The sequence below is a fragment of the Alexandromys fortis genome, unplaced genomic scaffold (assembly GCF_014885135.2).
Source record: "Alexandromys fortis isolate MF-2015 unplaced genomic scaffold, M_Fortis_MF-2015_v1.1 scaffold_220, whole genome shotgun sequence".
Taxonomy (NCBI): Eukaryota; Metazoa; Chordata; class Mammalia; order Rodentia; family Cricetidae; genus Alexandromys; species Alexandromys fortis.
In genome coordinates, this window is record NW_026068099.1 from 665,311 (window position 1) to 681,782 (window position 16,472).

General features: G+C 45.5%; 1 protein-coding gene across 1 annotated transcript in view; it reads right to left on the reverse strand.

Annotated features, from left to right (window-relative positions):
- Window positions 1-16,472, reverse strand: part of Marchf4 (membrane associated ring-CH-type finger 4) — a 129,179-nt gene that overhangs the window by 84,794 nt on the left and 27,913 nt on the right. The window lies entirely within an intron of this gene.

Genomic DNA, 16,472 nt, shown 5'->3' on the forward strand with positions numbered 1-16,472 from the left:
TTTGCTTAGGTAATATTGTATCTTTCTGGACTCTTTGATGGAGTTAAGAATAGTTAGCTACAGTTATAGTTTTCCTTAGTTATGATATAGATTATTGTAATTTTTACTTGATAACTGTTTTGTTATGTGTAATTTTGCTATGTTAAGTTAAAGCCTTCCTTTTTTTGTTTAAACAGAAAAAGGGGAAATGATGGGGGAAGGTAATTGGTTAATTATAATAAACCAACTGCTTGGCCTCATAGCTTAGAACATAGGTGGGTGGAAAAAACAGAATAGGATGCTGGGCGGAAGAGGAAGTGAGGTCAGACTCTGCTCTGCTTCCAGAGGGACCGGACAGCCACCCAGGCAGCTGCAACCCACGATGGACTTAGGCTAGAATCTTCCCGGTAAGCGCACCTTGGGGTGCTTACACACATCATTAGAAATGTCCAGGTGCGAGAATTAGCCTGTAAGGGCTAGAGTTCATGGGCCAAGCAGTTCTTAAGTGAATACAGTTTGTGTGTTGTTATTTCGGGCATGAGCTAGCCAAGCAGCCGGGGTGTTGGGGACGCAGCCCCGCCGCCGCTCTTATTTCAACACTTCGGGATGGGTGAAAATTTCCATACAGCATACGAGATAGCACTAGCCTCAGACAAGGTTGGAGGTGGGGATGAGAAACTAAAGACTTTTGATCATTCAAATATTTAGCTGAAAAGTCAAGTTTTGAGCAGAAGACAAATTTGTAAAATTGATATAAAATAAATATATAAAGAGTCCATAGAGACTAACAGAGACAATGGTGGAAAATGAGCCTCTTGTGAAAGCAGATGGCCAGAAGGCCAGTGCCGTTACAAGGACATGCTCAGCTTGAAGGCCAACTGAAAGAAGACCTGCAAAGCCATCGTGAGGTTCAGGTAACCCATCACATCCGGGAGAATTCTAATGACAGAAACTCCATGTGCTGAAGCAGCTGTGCAGAGCCCTCATGGCTGGCGGAGGGCTGAGCGGGCTCACCGTCTCTACTGAAGGTCCACACCCAGGACACCGGCCCAGGGATGGCCGGGCACACCAATCATTGCACCAGCCCCTGCTTCCTCCTGCTTTACTCAGTCCTCTATGCTCTCAGATGATTTCTTTTGGCCTGGTTTCTTTAAAATGTTCCAAGTTTATAGTTTTTCACTTGTTCTCCCTCACGGTTATGATAGGAGCCTTCATTGCCTGTTTAGCTGATATGTCCCATGAAGGGATGCTTGGCTAGGGATACACCCTTTGACATCCCCAGAAGGGATGTTTGGCTGTGGGATACATCCATTTGACATCCCCAGAAGGAAGTCATAGCTGCAGTCACCCCCACCTACGATTTGGGGGAGAGACCCTGTAACGTAACATGAAACCAGCTCTCGGGCTTTCCTGTCACTCCTGCAGATTAAGACACTATACTGACTAGCACAAGTGATCTCCCCCACTTAGAAACAACATGTAATGTTGGCTTGATGGGCAGGATAGAATACAACCTTACCCTAAACGTGACCATCCCCTAAACCATGTAACCTGGGATTGTATCAGGGAAGAGGTATAAAGCAGCCAATGGGTTGACCTGAATATAAGAAATTTTTAGTTTTGTTTTTTGAGACAGTTTCTCTGTGTAGCCTTGGCTGTCCTGAAATTCGCTCTATAAACCAGCCTGGCCTGGAAACTTGTAGAGATTCTGTCTCTGCCTCCTGAGTGCTGGGATTAAAGGCATGCCCCACCACCATCCAGCCAAAAATAAGAAAATTATTTAGATTATCCAAGAGGGAAGAATCTAATCTCACAAAATTTCAAAAGTGGAAAATGGCAGAACAGTGAATCAGAAGGCTCAGTGTCAGCATGGCACAGTGTCGCACACCTTTAATCAGTGTCAGCATGGCACAGTGTCGCACACCTTTAATCAGTGTCAGCATGGCACAGTGTCGCACACCTATAATCAGTGTGAGCACAGTGTTGCACACCTATAATCAATCAGTGTGAACATGGCCCAGTGTCGCACACCTATAATCAGTGTGAGCATGGCACAGGGTTGCACATCTAGAATCTGTGTGAGCACAGCACAGTGTCATACACCTAGAATCAATCAGTGTGAGCACAACACAGGGTAGCACACCTTAAATCAGTGTGAGCACAGCACAGTGTCGCACACCTATGATCAGTGTGAGCATGGCACAGTGTCGCACAGGAGGTTGAGGCAGGAGGACCATCTTGGGTTACGTCAGACCGTGGGACTCACAGTGTGAGAAGAAATGATGTGTGTGTTAGGTGTGAAGAAGGAAAAAAGAGCCGGGAGCAGGGATTCTGGTGGCCTCTGGAAGCTGGGAATGATTCTTGGAGTCTAGGCAGCAAGGGAACAGGGGCTATATCGTCTCTCACAAGGAACTGAGTTCTGCCAACAACCCAAGTGATCTGAGAATAAATGCCCCCCCAGTGCCTCTAGAAAGGGGCTCAGTGTGCCAACATCTTGATTCTATCCCCTGCAGCCCACACTAGTCCTTGGATCTGCAGAACTGTCAGGAAATAAGTATCTGGTGTTTAACATTGCATAGTTTGCAGCCATGTGGGGCAGCCACGAGAGGAAACTGATCTAGTTAGCAGAGAGGCAAGGACAGAGGACGTTCCTAGGACAGCAGCCTGCTTAATCAGAAAGTCATTCAACCAAAGACTCAGTAGTCAGACAGTTGAACAAGTCAGCAAATGTGTCAGACATAACGAAGCTGGGAGAACTTGCCATCCTGGGGTGAGAGGCAACCTACACGGAACTGATGCCTATCTGCTAGTTCCAGTAAACTGAATGTCTGTGCTGTAAAAACAAGAATAAGATCAACCTGTTAGCGATTTGCATAACATCTGTGCAGTTCAGTTTGGGCTAAAACTGACCAAGATATGAAAAGGAAGGTCCCAGTGGCTGAGCAGTACCACTGGGCGGTATGACATTATATATGTAAGTATGACATTGGAGGGGGCAGTTGCTGGAGACATGGCCCAGCAGTTAAGAGCACTGTCTATGCTTCCAAAGGTCCTGAGTTCAATTCCCAACAACCACATGATATCTCACGAGCATCTATAATGAGATCTGGCACCCTCAAAAAAAAATGACTTTGAGGAAGGAGTCTGTCTTAGCGTTTCTATTGCTGTGAAGAGAAATCATAACCACAGCAACACTTATAATGGAAACCATTTAGTGGGTGGCTTTTGGTTTCAGAGACTTAGTCCATTATCATCATGGTTGGACATGGCAGTGGTATTGCTGAGAGTCCTACATCTTGATATGCAAGCAACAGGAAGTGTCCTGAGTGTCACTAAGCACGACTTGATCATATGAGACCTCAAAGCTTGCTTCCACAGTGACACTTCCTCCTACAAGGCCATACCCACTCCCACAAAGCCACGCCACCTAATAGTGATACTCTCTATGAGCTTATGGGGTCATTTACATTCAGACTAGCACAGAGCCTATCGTTAATTGGCCTTGTATACTCATCATCAAGCTCAGACGATAGCTATGGTGAGAAAAAGGCAGAGAGAACTGCATCCCTGGGATTCCAGGAACTCAGAATTGAGCTGCTCTTGTTTGAGCATCTGAAGAAAGAATACAGTGAACGACTGAAGACAAGAAAATAGGAAATGACATGTGAGTGTACCCCAACAGGGACTTTCAGAAAGTAGAAACACTCAAGGCTGATGTGCACTTGTAAAATTAGCAAGTGAATGTGAAACATGAATATGGTGGGGAAAAAAATGACCAGACATTGTCTGCCTACTTGTTGCAGGAGCTCCTTCCGCTCCTTCAGCCAATAGCCGCTAAGAAACCAGCCCATTGGGGCATGGTCTCTCTCCCTTAAAAAAGTGGCCACTTCCCTCCACTTGCTCTCTGGCTTTTGGCTTCCTTTCAGGCAACTAGGCTCCCTTCCTGATTGTGCAGAGGGCTGTTGTCTGGGACGGTGATCTGTAAAATTTTCCCCCTTAAATAAATAACCATTCTATTAATCATCATTCCAAACTGGTGTGGGATTGTTTGTGACTTACACCTTCACCTACTGAAGAAATCATGTAATATGATCCTAAGAGGAAAGCCTGGCACTTTGGTTCCTAGTGAGGCACGATTGGGAAGACTTGGGCACAACTGGAGAAGAGTTGACACGAAAGAAGGCTCTGACCAAAGCAGCAGACGGGGAGCATAGGAAGGCCTATCTGATGAGCAGCTCCTGGGGACATCAGTAATCAGCGTGGTATTGTTGAGTAAAGAATACGAGCAAATCGGTTAATAAACACACTAGAAGGCTGGGTACGATGATCCACGCCTTTAAGCCCAGCCAACAAGGCAGAGGAGCTGATCTCTGAGAGTTTGAAGCTAGGAAGTTGCAGGCCAGCCAGGGATACATAATAGGACCCGGTATTAAAAACAACAAAACAAAATCATGCTAGAAGATCAATAAGCTCAGAGGATAATAACACAAAAAGAGTCAGTAGCACCCACATCACATACTATTTCTATTCATCTATGGCTAGAAACGTGGGAATCGCCGAGAAATCAGCCGACGACTCATAACAGTACGGCAACAGGAAATGACACACAGGCACGAGAAAGAGAGAGAGAAGTCTGTAAACATCGAATGATACCGTTTAAAATAACATCATTCTAGATTCTAGTGAGGAAACTCACTTTTTCCATGTTGAAGAAGCTCACACATGAGTTCCCATTACTTCAGCAAACTGAGCAATCCTTGAATTGCTGCCATAAGAACAGAAAACCGGTCCATTCAAACTGGATGGCAGTTTCCAAAACCCACATGAGCCTCTTCCTACGCAGTAGAAATTGCTCTTTGACTGTGTCAGTGCATTTGTTAGAGTACTTATTCTGTTAACTGGTTATCAAAGGGCTGTTTTTATCTATCATCTATCTATCTATCTATCTATCTATCTATCTATCTATCATCTATCATCTATCTATCTATCTATCTATCTATCTATCATCTATCTATCTATCATCTATCTATCATCTATCTATCTATCATCTATCTATCATCTATCTATCTATCTATCTATCATCTATCTATCATCTATCTATCTATCTATCATCTATCTATCTATCTATCTATCTATCATCTATCTATCATCTACACCATCACCATCATCTATCTCTCCTATCTATCTATTTATCTATAATCTACTTATCTATTATCACCTATCTATATATGTATATGTATATATATATTATCATCTATCAATCATTTATCTTTCTATTAATCTGCCTTCCCACCTATCATCTGTCATTATCTACCTACCTCCTATCTATTTAACATCATTTATCTATCAGTCATCTAACATCTGTTTTATCTCTTCCATCTATTTCCCTAATTGACTGTTTTATGGTCATTCGATAAATTAATTTTGGAAAATGGCTTTAGATCAATTCAGTGTTGATACATTTTTGCAGAATCATTTCCTCTGTCACAAGTAAAATACAAACAGATATTTTAAAAAACTTTTAAAAACTGAAAAACAATTTGGTAATTTGTTAAGACTGGGCTGTAAGCATGTATGTGTTCCCTGATCTAAAAAAATTATCTTGTAAGATAATTATCACTTGTAAGAAATTATCCTAGTCGGGTATGGTAGTGCGTGTCTTTAGTCCCAGCACTCAGGAGGCAGAGGCAGGTAGATTTCTGTGAAGCTGAGGCCAGCCTGGTCTACAGATTGAGTTCCAGGACAGGCAGGGCTGTAACACAGAGAAACCTTGTCTCGAAAAACCAGGAAAAAAATAAGATGAAGAAGTAAAAGTAAAAGGAAGAAAGGAAGGAAGGAAAGGAGGGAGGAAGGGAAGGAGAGAGGAAGGGAGGGAAGAAAGGAGGGAGGAAGAGATGGAGGAAGGAAGGAAAAAAATAAAGAAATTATCCTAAAGAAATAAGGACTGGGGGCTACAGAGATGGTTCAGTGGTTACGAACAATGGCTGCTCTTCCAGAGGACCTGGGTTCAACTACCAGCACCCACAAGACAGCTCAAAATTGTCTGTAACTCCTGTTCCAGGGGATCTGACATCCTCACACAGACATACATAAAGGCAAAACACCAATGTATATAAAATAAAAAAGAAATAAGGACAGTATGCCAATAGATCGGGCTGTGTGGATTTCTTGACAGAACCGTCTAATGAACAGAATTCTCAAACTAGTGAAGTTTTCAACAAGAGGATGTTAGTTAGCGGTTAGCGACTCAAGGGGTAGATGTGCTGGGTGAAGCTTTGCAATCCGTGATGTGAAGACAGAATGTCAGACATTGTTATTAAGTCAAGAGGAACAGATTGTGAAGCCGACTGACACTTCTATAGTAAGAATAAATGCCATATGTGTACGACTGTGTGAATAAGAGCCAAAATATTTACCGTTATTTTGGGAATTGGCATTATGAATACTTTTTATTTACCTGGTGTTTCTAAAATTTCCACACTAAGTATGCCCTACTTTTTTCAAGCAACAATGAACACATTTTTAATTGCCTGTTAGCCTTTCTAGAAGCCAGAAGACCTGGCAGCCCTAAGTTCCTGACCTTCTTACCATCCTTAAACCTCCCTTCTCTTTCCTTCCCAGCTTTAAAATAGTGTCAGTGAAACCCACAAACACCAGCATTTCCTGGAGACTGTTCCAAACAGTCACGTGGTGCAGGTTGCCAAATGTAGGTTTGCAAAAGTAATGTTTGGCCAGCATTCAAGGAGCAAGAGATGCCAAGAGGAGAAGAGGAATCCTCGGAGCTTGCGCTCTGGTGGAAGAGACAGATCCTGGATGAGAACCAGCAGTGCCACAGGTATTAGATCAGTGAGGTCAGTGACGCTTTCCTGAGAAGCCATTGCCCAGGTTGCACAAGGAAAGCAGGAGCAGCAGGAACTTACACACCGAGAATGAGGAGATCTGTACTTTGTCTTTTGCATGCTTATCTCCTCCAGCCCTCCTTGCAACAATGCCAGCCTCACTCCCCTTGTCTCGCATTTTCTTACAAACTTTAGACCACAAAAGGAGGACAAGTAGCTTCTGCAAGAGTGTGACTGTCACTGTCTTACTCTTTCTGCTGAAAAGAGCAGGATGGTGACTCCTGCAATCTACAGCTCCTCAGTGGGGTCGCCAAATGGAGAGAGGGCAGCTAGAAACATTCGCAGAGGCTCCTTCCAGCTGTGGAACAATCCTTCCGTATGCTGTGAATATGTATTACTCTCATTGGTTAGTAAGAAGCCAGGCAGGAAGAAAGGGGGGGAAAACCCAAACTGAGAATGATGGGAAGAAGAAGGGCGGAGTTAGGAGAGAGATGCCAGCCAGCTTCCCAGGAAGCAAGACATGCTAGAGAACAGGAAAAGCCACGAGCCATGTGGCAATACATAGATGAATAGAAATGGGTTAATTTAAATGGAAGAGTTAGCAAGTAACAAGCCTGAGCTATTGGCAGAGCATTTGTAATTAATATAAGCCTCTGTATGTTTATTTTGGAGCAGGTGGCTAGGACAGGAAAACTCAGCCTACACCTCCCAACTGTAGGCAGCAGCTTCCATGGTGGCTCTTGTCTTCTTGGTTTCAGCACCCACAGTATTCCATCCACTGAGTGGTCTCAGTTTTCACCAGGAAGCCTGAATTCCCAGACCCTATTCACTGCTTCTTCCTCTTATCCCTCCAGCTTTGGGTGTCATTTTCCTACATTGTATCTCATTTCTGCTTTCACTTACAGAGCCTGTGATCATCTTTGTAACTGGTCCCTGTACTAGCATCCTACTTGAACACAGCCTGACCCGGCTAGATACACATCTATTTATTGGCTGTACTGCTATACCCAGAGCTTTTGGACTCCCAAATACTCAAGGGTAATTTCCAAGAGTTACTGAGCGCTTACCAAGGGTAAAGGTCTTTAGATTGGCCGACACACTTCATCCCCACAAGGACCCTATGAATCCAGAGCCGTTAGCATCTCCCAGGCCCAGAAATGCTCCCTAATAACAGGAAGGAGAACGAGGAGTGGGACCACAGTCATGCTCATAACCCTGAGCCTGGAATCTGATTGGATAGAGGAAAGAAAGGAGATGGGGGAATGTGGAATATTAATTTAAGATGGGTTACATTCATTTATGCTGTGGAATATGTGTTTAATGATGCAAAGGCGTGTTATATTTGTTTGATTAAATAAAATTAACCTAGGGTCAGGTGGCTGAGTCAGCAGCTCACTGATAGAAAGTGTGGGGAGGATCCCCACGTAGGGGCAGGCAGAACAGAAGGACTCCCTGTTTGGGGGGAAATTCGAGCTAGGAGAGTAGCTTAGCTACTTGCAATTCAGCCTCTCTGAATGAGCAGAATTTAACCTCAACCTTTGAGTCCTGAGTTCTAGGGCTGGGATAAAGCCGGCTGAGGGAACAATTCCTGCCTGGCTACAGTCAGCGTGTGCCGGTTAGGACAGCAATTGCTCAAGGGGCAGCTACTGAATGTAATGAAAAACAGCAAGTCTCAAAATGGGTCAAAGCACGGAGAAGAAACCTAAGGACCCTGGACTAGTCCTTCGACCTCAGTACTGCAGTTCTTGGAGCACAGCTGGGCTCAATAAGCTGGTCTCCACACTCGTTCTTCCTAAAGCCCCACAGCAGCAGGTCAGCTCATCCCGGACGTCAGTGCCTGGTTTTTTGTGGCAGAAAGGGTGCAGGGAAATCCAGGCTGCGCTATGAGATGACTCTGCCCTTCTCACTGCCCTCAGCTCCTGTCTTCTCTCTTCTCCTTTCCAGGGTCCTCTCTTCCCAATCAGGAAAAGCGCATAATCCTCTTTAGAAAATCCACCCATCCTTCAGGCGCTGGCTCCCTTGGCATCTGCACATCGCAGGGAATTCAGGTTGCTCTGACTCTAATTAGCAGGTGCTAAGCAGTTTCCACATTTCTTAGTAAATATGTCAAAACACAAAATCCATTCACTCCTCTCCGCCCGCCTTTCCCCTCCTTTTGGGAAACATGCTTCTCTCTCTTGGCTGCTCAGCCAAGGAGTGCTTTCCTTCAGCAGAGAAAAGGTGGTGTGAACCTGAGAAGCCTGGCAATTCAGCAAATCATCTACCCTCATGGTCATCATCCGTCTGTTTACATGATCATCTATTTGCCCACTATGAGGTCACAGCAGATTTAGGGTCCTGGATTTTGACCAGGGTCTCAAAAATATAAAACAGCATTGCTAAGGATCCCATCAAGCCCCTCCAAGGGACGCCACTATCACCCAGGCCCCAGCCAGGGCAATATGGTACCACGGAGCCCCAGCGGAGTTATACACTTAATTTCCACCATCTTTTTGGACTCCTGCTGGGAGATTTAAAAACAATTTCTTAAATGAAGTGGCAGCTATCTCCTTCCCTGCTGGGCTGCTCTTCCCTTCCCTCTAAGTCATCAGGGTGGGGAAGCAAGCTATCTCCAGGAAGAGGCTTCTCTCTTTCCTACCCATCCTGGCCCTGAACAAAAGAAGCAGGAAGGCAGAATGTAGAGTCCTCCCAAGCTCCTGCCGGCCTTGTGAGACAGCCTGGGTCCTGCAGCCATGTTTAGGTCTCCTGGCCAAAACAAGGCACCTATGCATGAGTTGACGGGGGAGGGGAGGGTTGAGGAATGACGACTTGCCCATCTGATTGTAGTTTAATTTCAGACAGTATTGTGTGGCAGTTCTGTTCTACCAGGAGTTAACTTACAGAGCTCAATAGCTCTACCCCAAAGCCCCCACCCTCCCCACACCCCCGAGACTGTCCCTGGAGGAGGTTGAGGAAGAACATCCCTAGGCTTGAGTCTCATAGTGCCACTCAATGGAGTGACTGGGATCCAGGGGAGACTGTGATTTCAGCTGGATCTGACCACTCTTTCTTTGAAAGGAATACCCCACAGCTACTATGTACAATCAGCCTTAGCACTCACGCCTTTTGAGCATCCCTTGGCCAGGAGAAGGTGTGGAGAGGAAGGGAGGATGAAACAAAGGATTTCAACAGCATTGACAGTGCTTTGGGGACATACGGATAAGTATTTGGGGGCCACAGACCACGGAACGCTCATGAATTTGGATACTCTATTAGCCTAACCTCCTCAGTAATAGCCACACTGAGGACCTTGCTGAACTGATAGCCCAGGCAGTGCAGGGATCAGGCAAGAAGCTCATTGTTTTTGGTTTCTGTCCAAGGTGTGTACTGCTCCCCAGTGTCAGTCACTCCTCCACCGTCCCCTTCTTTTTCTCCCCTGACAGTCTTTTGTCTGCCTGGCCCCCAGGTGTGAAAGCCCCAGGAAGGCAGTTGCTGGAACCACTCTGTAGGAGGCGGCAGGCAGTAAGGCTCAGCCAGAGTTGTTTTCCTTAATTTATACCATTCTGCAGCTTCTCCAGCGGCCCTGCTCCCTGCTGCTGCTTTCCACCCCGGCTGAGATGGCGCTTCTGTTTGTTTCCATTGTCTGAGAAATGACACGGGTTTGATTACACCCACGGTCTCTCATGAGCGGCTCTGCTCTGGCTGCCCACATGCCATCTGTATCCTGCCTCCTGTCTGCGTGCCGCGGAGGGGTTTAGGCTGAGAGGCCAACTCAGTCCATGGCTGGGGTGTGTAAGGACCCTGACCAGAAAGCAGGGCATCCTGAGGGCAGGGCACAGGGAAATAGTGGGTATTCTGTTAGCATCAAAGGAGAGAGAGACAAGGAGAAAAGCTGGCGTTGTGGGGGTTCAAGCAGTGTTCAACTTTCTGGTGGGAGCCCCATTTTCAACAGAGGTGACATACCTATGAACCCAGGGGTACAGGGATGACCTCAACGCTTGACAGTAGTGGTGCTATTCAAAGTGTTTAGCAATTTGACCTGAATAGACAACCAGTCAGTTGCTGCATATTCAGAAGTAGGTCCCAGAGGCCACCTGTAGGGCAGGCATTAACCTTTGGGTCATTGGTCTTGATGAAGTTCATCTCAAGGAAGGAACTGGAAGGCTAGAATGATGGAGCTACAGACAGCAATTCCGCATCAACCAGCATAGAAGGGGAAGGCCAGAGACACTCCGTATCAGCTAGATACACAGAGTTTCTGGCAAGGGCTGTAGCCAGCTACTTGTCTCAGGGATAGTCACTTCTCAGCCTCAGCCCACAAGGACGCCCTTCTGTCACAGGGAGGGCAGCCTTTCAAACCTACAACCTGTCTACAGAGACAAATGGTCTTTCTGGCGTTAAAGGGCTCCCATGCTCTTCGGCTTTGGAATCTATGCTATGGATGGATGGGCCGGGGCTAGGACAGACCCTCAGAGGTAAGGCTGCTGGGGGTGACCTGTGATAAGCCTAGGAGAAAGGCAGAGAAGTGGGAAGCCATTCAAGATAGACTCGGGAATGGGTAGGGTGACTGAGATTCTCCAGCTTATTCTCACTGGAAAAATAAATGAATTCGGGTCGTAGTGGAAAAGTCATACATCCCTTCAAGACAGTGGTCCTCAACCTGTGGGTTGAAACCCCTCTCAAGGGTTGCATACCAGATATTTACCTTACGATTTATAACAGTAGCAAAATTCTGGTTATGAAGTAGCAATGAAAAAATTTTGGGTGGGGGGCGGGGGTCACCACAACATGATGAACTGTATTAAAGGATTATGGCATTAGGAAGGGTAAGAACCACTGCTTCCAGAGAATTAGGGGTGTACTGTGTCTTCCCCCACACCTGCAGAAAGGTCTACAGGCTATCTTCTCTGGGTCTTGTCTGCACTGGGCTCCAAGAAGTTGATTACCATGCGTCACAGTTCATTTCCTTCTAAGACGCCTGCTGTGTCTGCACTCCAACCAGACTGCTCCCCAGGTCCTTGTGGGGTCACCAGCTGTAGGCAGATGTATAGCCACCTCCTGTGAGGTTGTAGTGTAGTGAGAGCTACAGGAGAGAAGTGACTGGGGAGGCAGGAAGGTGTAGGGATGATACATTGTCTCACTGAAAACACAGGGGCTAGTGAAGGGATGATACATGGTCTCACTGAAAACATACGGCTTAGTGCAAAGTGGAAGCACTGGACAAACTGAGGGGAACTTAGAGGACTAAGACAAGACCCTATTCAATGACAACAGGAAGACATGGGGAATTTCTTCTTAGCAAGGTATCTGTTTTAGTTCAGACTGCTTTAACAGAAGAGCAGAAATTAAGTGGCTTGAACACCGCCATTTATTTCTCACAATTCTGGGGACTGAGAACCCTGAGGCTAGGGTACTAGTGTGGTTGGGATCTGGATAGCCTCTCTGCTTGGCTTTCAGCAGACTGCCTTCCTGCTACATCCTCTTCCTCCCAGCCTCCTCCTTCTCTATCACAGGAGTAGTTCCCTCAAGACCTCACCTAAGACCAGCTCCCTCTCAAAGTCCCCGCTGTGTCATACCACCACACTGAAGACCGAATTTGGCAAAGGGCAGGCACACATACACCCAGTCCGTAGCAGTATCTCAGGAACTGGGAGGCAGTAAACTAATGCCCGAGTTCCAGCCTCTTTGTAGATCCTTTTTCTAGCTTTATGTGTCTATTTATATACCTATTCTTCCCAACTCTCTGCATATCTCCAGTGCTGAAAATGGCTTTGTGAGAATATTTCTATTTTGTAGGCAAGGATACTGAGTTTTGAAATGTCCAGCAATGTTCATGGCATTATACAGCAGCTAGTGAATGACAGTACTGGATCCTAAATGAAGTCCAGAGAACTATAAGAAACTAGAGACCCAGAAGAGGAGCTAAAAAGCACTATCTGGGTTTGATTAGTAATGTCTGGAACTACAATGGGACAAGACAAATGAAGGAAGGCTGGTTGGCTGGCTCCTGAGAATGGGTCTCTAGGTAACTGCTTTAGAATGGATGGTGGAGAGATGAGAGAAGACATCTGGAGTCTGGGAGGGGGGAATCACAGAACAGTTAAGGGATGGGAACGAACATTAGCAATATAGGGAATTTAGAAGAAGGTGCAATTTCCAGAAAACGGTCTTACGTTTATTTGCTTTTTTTTTCTGGTTTTGAGACCCCATGTGTCCCAGGCTGACCTCTTAATTTGCTATTCAGCCAAGGATAACCTTAAACTCCTGATCCCCTGCTCCATTTACCAAGTGCTGGGATTACAGACGTGAGCTATCATCTATAACTTGACTTTGGTCTTTTGAAATATTATATTGGTTCAGAAGTCTAGAAAAAGTCCTCATCACTTCTTAGTATGGCAGTACAGACAAACAAACTAGAAGAAAAAAATTTCAAAATTCACTCCAAAGCATACATTTAACAGCACAGTCCTATACTGCCTATCTACAGGGACATGTCCGAGTAAGATGTCGTTAGGCAAATTCACCAGTAGGAGGACAACATAGAGTATTTGCATAAACCAAGATGGTGATGCCATCACTTGGCAGTAAAATCTCATGGGACTCCACTGTCCATGTGCTGTGTCCCTGATGTGTGTGCTGTATGGTTAATTATATGTATCCTTCCTACATACAACGTGCTATGTTTTACTCCCTGTTCTGGTCTACTCTGGTTCTTGTAAGCTGGGGGTTAAAGAAGGAAGCTGATGGTCACGGTGTTTGGTTCATCATCCATGGGCCTGTAGTTTGCACAAGACTTAGCCAAAAGCAATGTGAATGGAGCAAGCAGTCCCCTTTGCCCCTGCCACTGATGTTTCGGAGAAAAGGGGAAATTGGGAATGCCTAACGGAGGAAGAGCAGGAAGGGTAGCATCTCGGAAAGACCTTTTGGTTAGGTCATGAGACCTTCCAAGAATAATTTCAGTCAACAGGGAATACAAGAAGACTGAATAACAGTAAAGAGTATGAGTTGATGAAAAACAAAATTGATGATAAAGAGAAAGACAATATTGATAATAATAGTGATAATAATGATGAGTAGAAAGATAAAATAGTTGATGAAAGACAGACCCGAACACACACATCTATTTAAGAGTCTGAGCTTGAGAAGGAAAAGGGACTAAAGATGTCTGAGAGAGGTGACTGCAGGTGGTAATGGAAAAAAGGTGGGATCATGTGGAGACTTCTAGAAGGTGCTAGGGTGACCTGGGATGAAAAACATAGGTGGGGGCTCATTGTGGGAAGGAGGTACCGTGTTGCTTCTCAAATAGGGAAGGGGATGGGCTAGGTAAAGATAGACATTTCTCAGATGAGGTGCTGAGAAGCAGGGGAGAGCCCAGGGTGTGGTATGGTGTGTGTGTGTGTGTGTGTGTGTGTGTGTGTGTGTGTGTGTAGTTGTTTAGAGCACTTGATAACTGGCTGTTAATAAGCCTCAGCATGCAAAGAAACAAAGGACAGCCCCGGACTAGCTAGGAGGCAGAGAGCTGCAGAACCTGAAGTTGGCTTGATTCCGAGGGGTTTTGCTCTCTCTTGTTGCCTGTGGTCAGAGTATGGCCTGCTTTGTCCTCCAAGATTGCTCACTGAGCTCCATCACTTTAAGGATTCAGGAAATGTCGAGTCTTTGCTAAATGACCAAATATACAGTTATATCCTGTGTAATTTTTGTTTTTGTTTTTAGAATCCTGCCTCTGGGCTTTCTAAAATAAGCTCCTGTTTTGGGATCACTGATTCAATGTCCAATAAATGACTTGACAGCACAGTCTAGCCCATCTGGACCAGTCAATCAGTTTTTATCAAGTGAGCTTTTTCTTGGCCTCCCTTTGTGGGATTTGCAGTCTCGATTGTGGAAATGCTGGAGGAAAGTTAAAAATCCTGATGCCTTGTCCCACCTTTAGAGAGTTACTTGACTGATTTTGGTTCTGTGTCTGGGTACCAGTGAATTTCCCCAGATAACTCTATAGTCTAAGGATTTGAACTATTAGTCCTTTGCTACTTCAAGTGTGTCCTCAGGACCAGAAACATCCACCTTGACCTGGGTACTTAGAGAATTCAGAATCTCAAGTTGTTGTGCTCGAAAAGTTGTAATGTTCAGTAGAGCTAAGCAAAGCCAGCGGGCCATTCGTATGCACGCTGAGGTCAGAGGAGCTCTGTGATGGAGGTCTAACCATTTAAGCTCTCTTGTCTGTTCTGTGTATGATCAAATAGAGAGATCCCAGCTCCTGATCTCTCTGCAGCCTGGCAAAGAGCTGATGGCTGCCTGTGGAATGTCAAGTAGGCACTCATAAGCCAATCAACAAGTCTTTGCTGGCTTCCAGCAAGCAGACACAGCACACTTGAGCTCTGGCCCTTGAGTCTACCTTACAGCTGTGACATTTTTGCAGGCTGACCAATAGCTTAAGTTTCTCTGAAATTTTTCTGTTTTTAGAAAAGTAAGTGCCATGTCTTAGGGAATGTGTCAGTTGTTCGCAAACTGGGATGGATTGGTGGTCACAATGGGAACTAACACTTGGAATCATGTTACCTGATATACACACATAGACACACACACCACTGAAGGTAAGATCTGCTTCACTGTGTGTCCCTACCCTCTTGTGAACACACATAGTTAGGAACATTGGTGTTTTGTGTGTAATGCTGGTGATTTCATGTCAGTTGATTCAATCAGCAAAAGCTCACTGGGGGCTGGAGAGCTGGCTTAGTGCTTATGAGCACTGACTGTTCTTACAGAGGACCCAGGTTCAATCCCTAACACTCACATGGTGACTCACTACTGCCTCCATACTTCATTTTCAGAGGATCACCAGGCATGCACATGGTACCCAGACATACATGCAAGGAAAACACTCATACATTAAATAAAATAATGAACTCAGAATAAGAAGTTTTTTTAAAAAAAAAAAAAAAACTAAAATGAAGAAACAAACTCACTGAATGTTCTTAGCCTGCATGCAACGTGCCAGGAAGAAGCAGTCCCGATGGATGTCAGGGATAATGTCTGGACGAGGTTACAGAACTAGCGGTATGCAATGAGCAAGCGCTGTGATCAGCAGAGACACGGGCAGAGGTCCCCACACATCTTGGGGCCCAGGAGCCTCTGAGCCATGCGAAATGTCAGCCTTGTGCACCATGGCAGGTGTGTTGTGAGAAACAGAGACCTTCACAGCATGGAGACTAGGGATCTACAGAGTAGGCAGAAGAGCATGGCCTCTTTGATACTGGGGGCAGGTCAACACCTCTGAGGAAAATGCAATGGAAGATGGGGGTGAGGAGAGGCAAGAGCTGCTTGAGGCCCTAAGGGCTTTGGAAAACAAGTCGGGGAGGCGAGTGCGTCCTCAGAGGAGGGGGAGTCTTTGGAAGAAGTTGATGTGGAAGAAGCAGCAACCATTCTACAGTGCTGTAGGGAATGGAATGGTGAAAATAAGTGGTAGGGGAGAGTCAAAAGAGGGGCTCAGTGGTCTCCAAAAGAAATGAGGGTAGCTCTGTCTGAGCTGGTATCAGTTTAGACATGAGTATAGTCTGGAGAACCATGGGATATAAATGCCTCAGGTAAGTATATTCATTGGTAACTACCTCCAGTAGAAAGAGGGAGAGAAAGAGAGAGAGAGAGAGAGAGAGAGAGAGAGAGAGAGAGAGAGAGAGA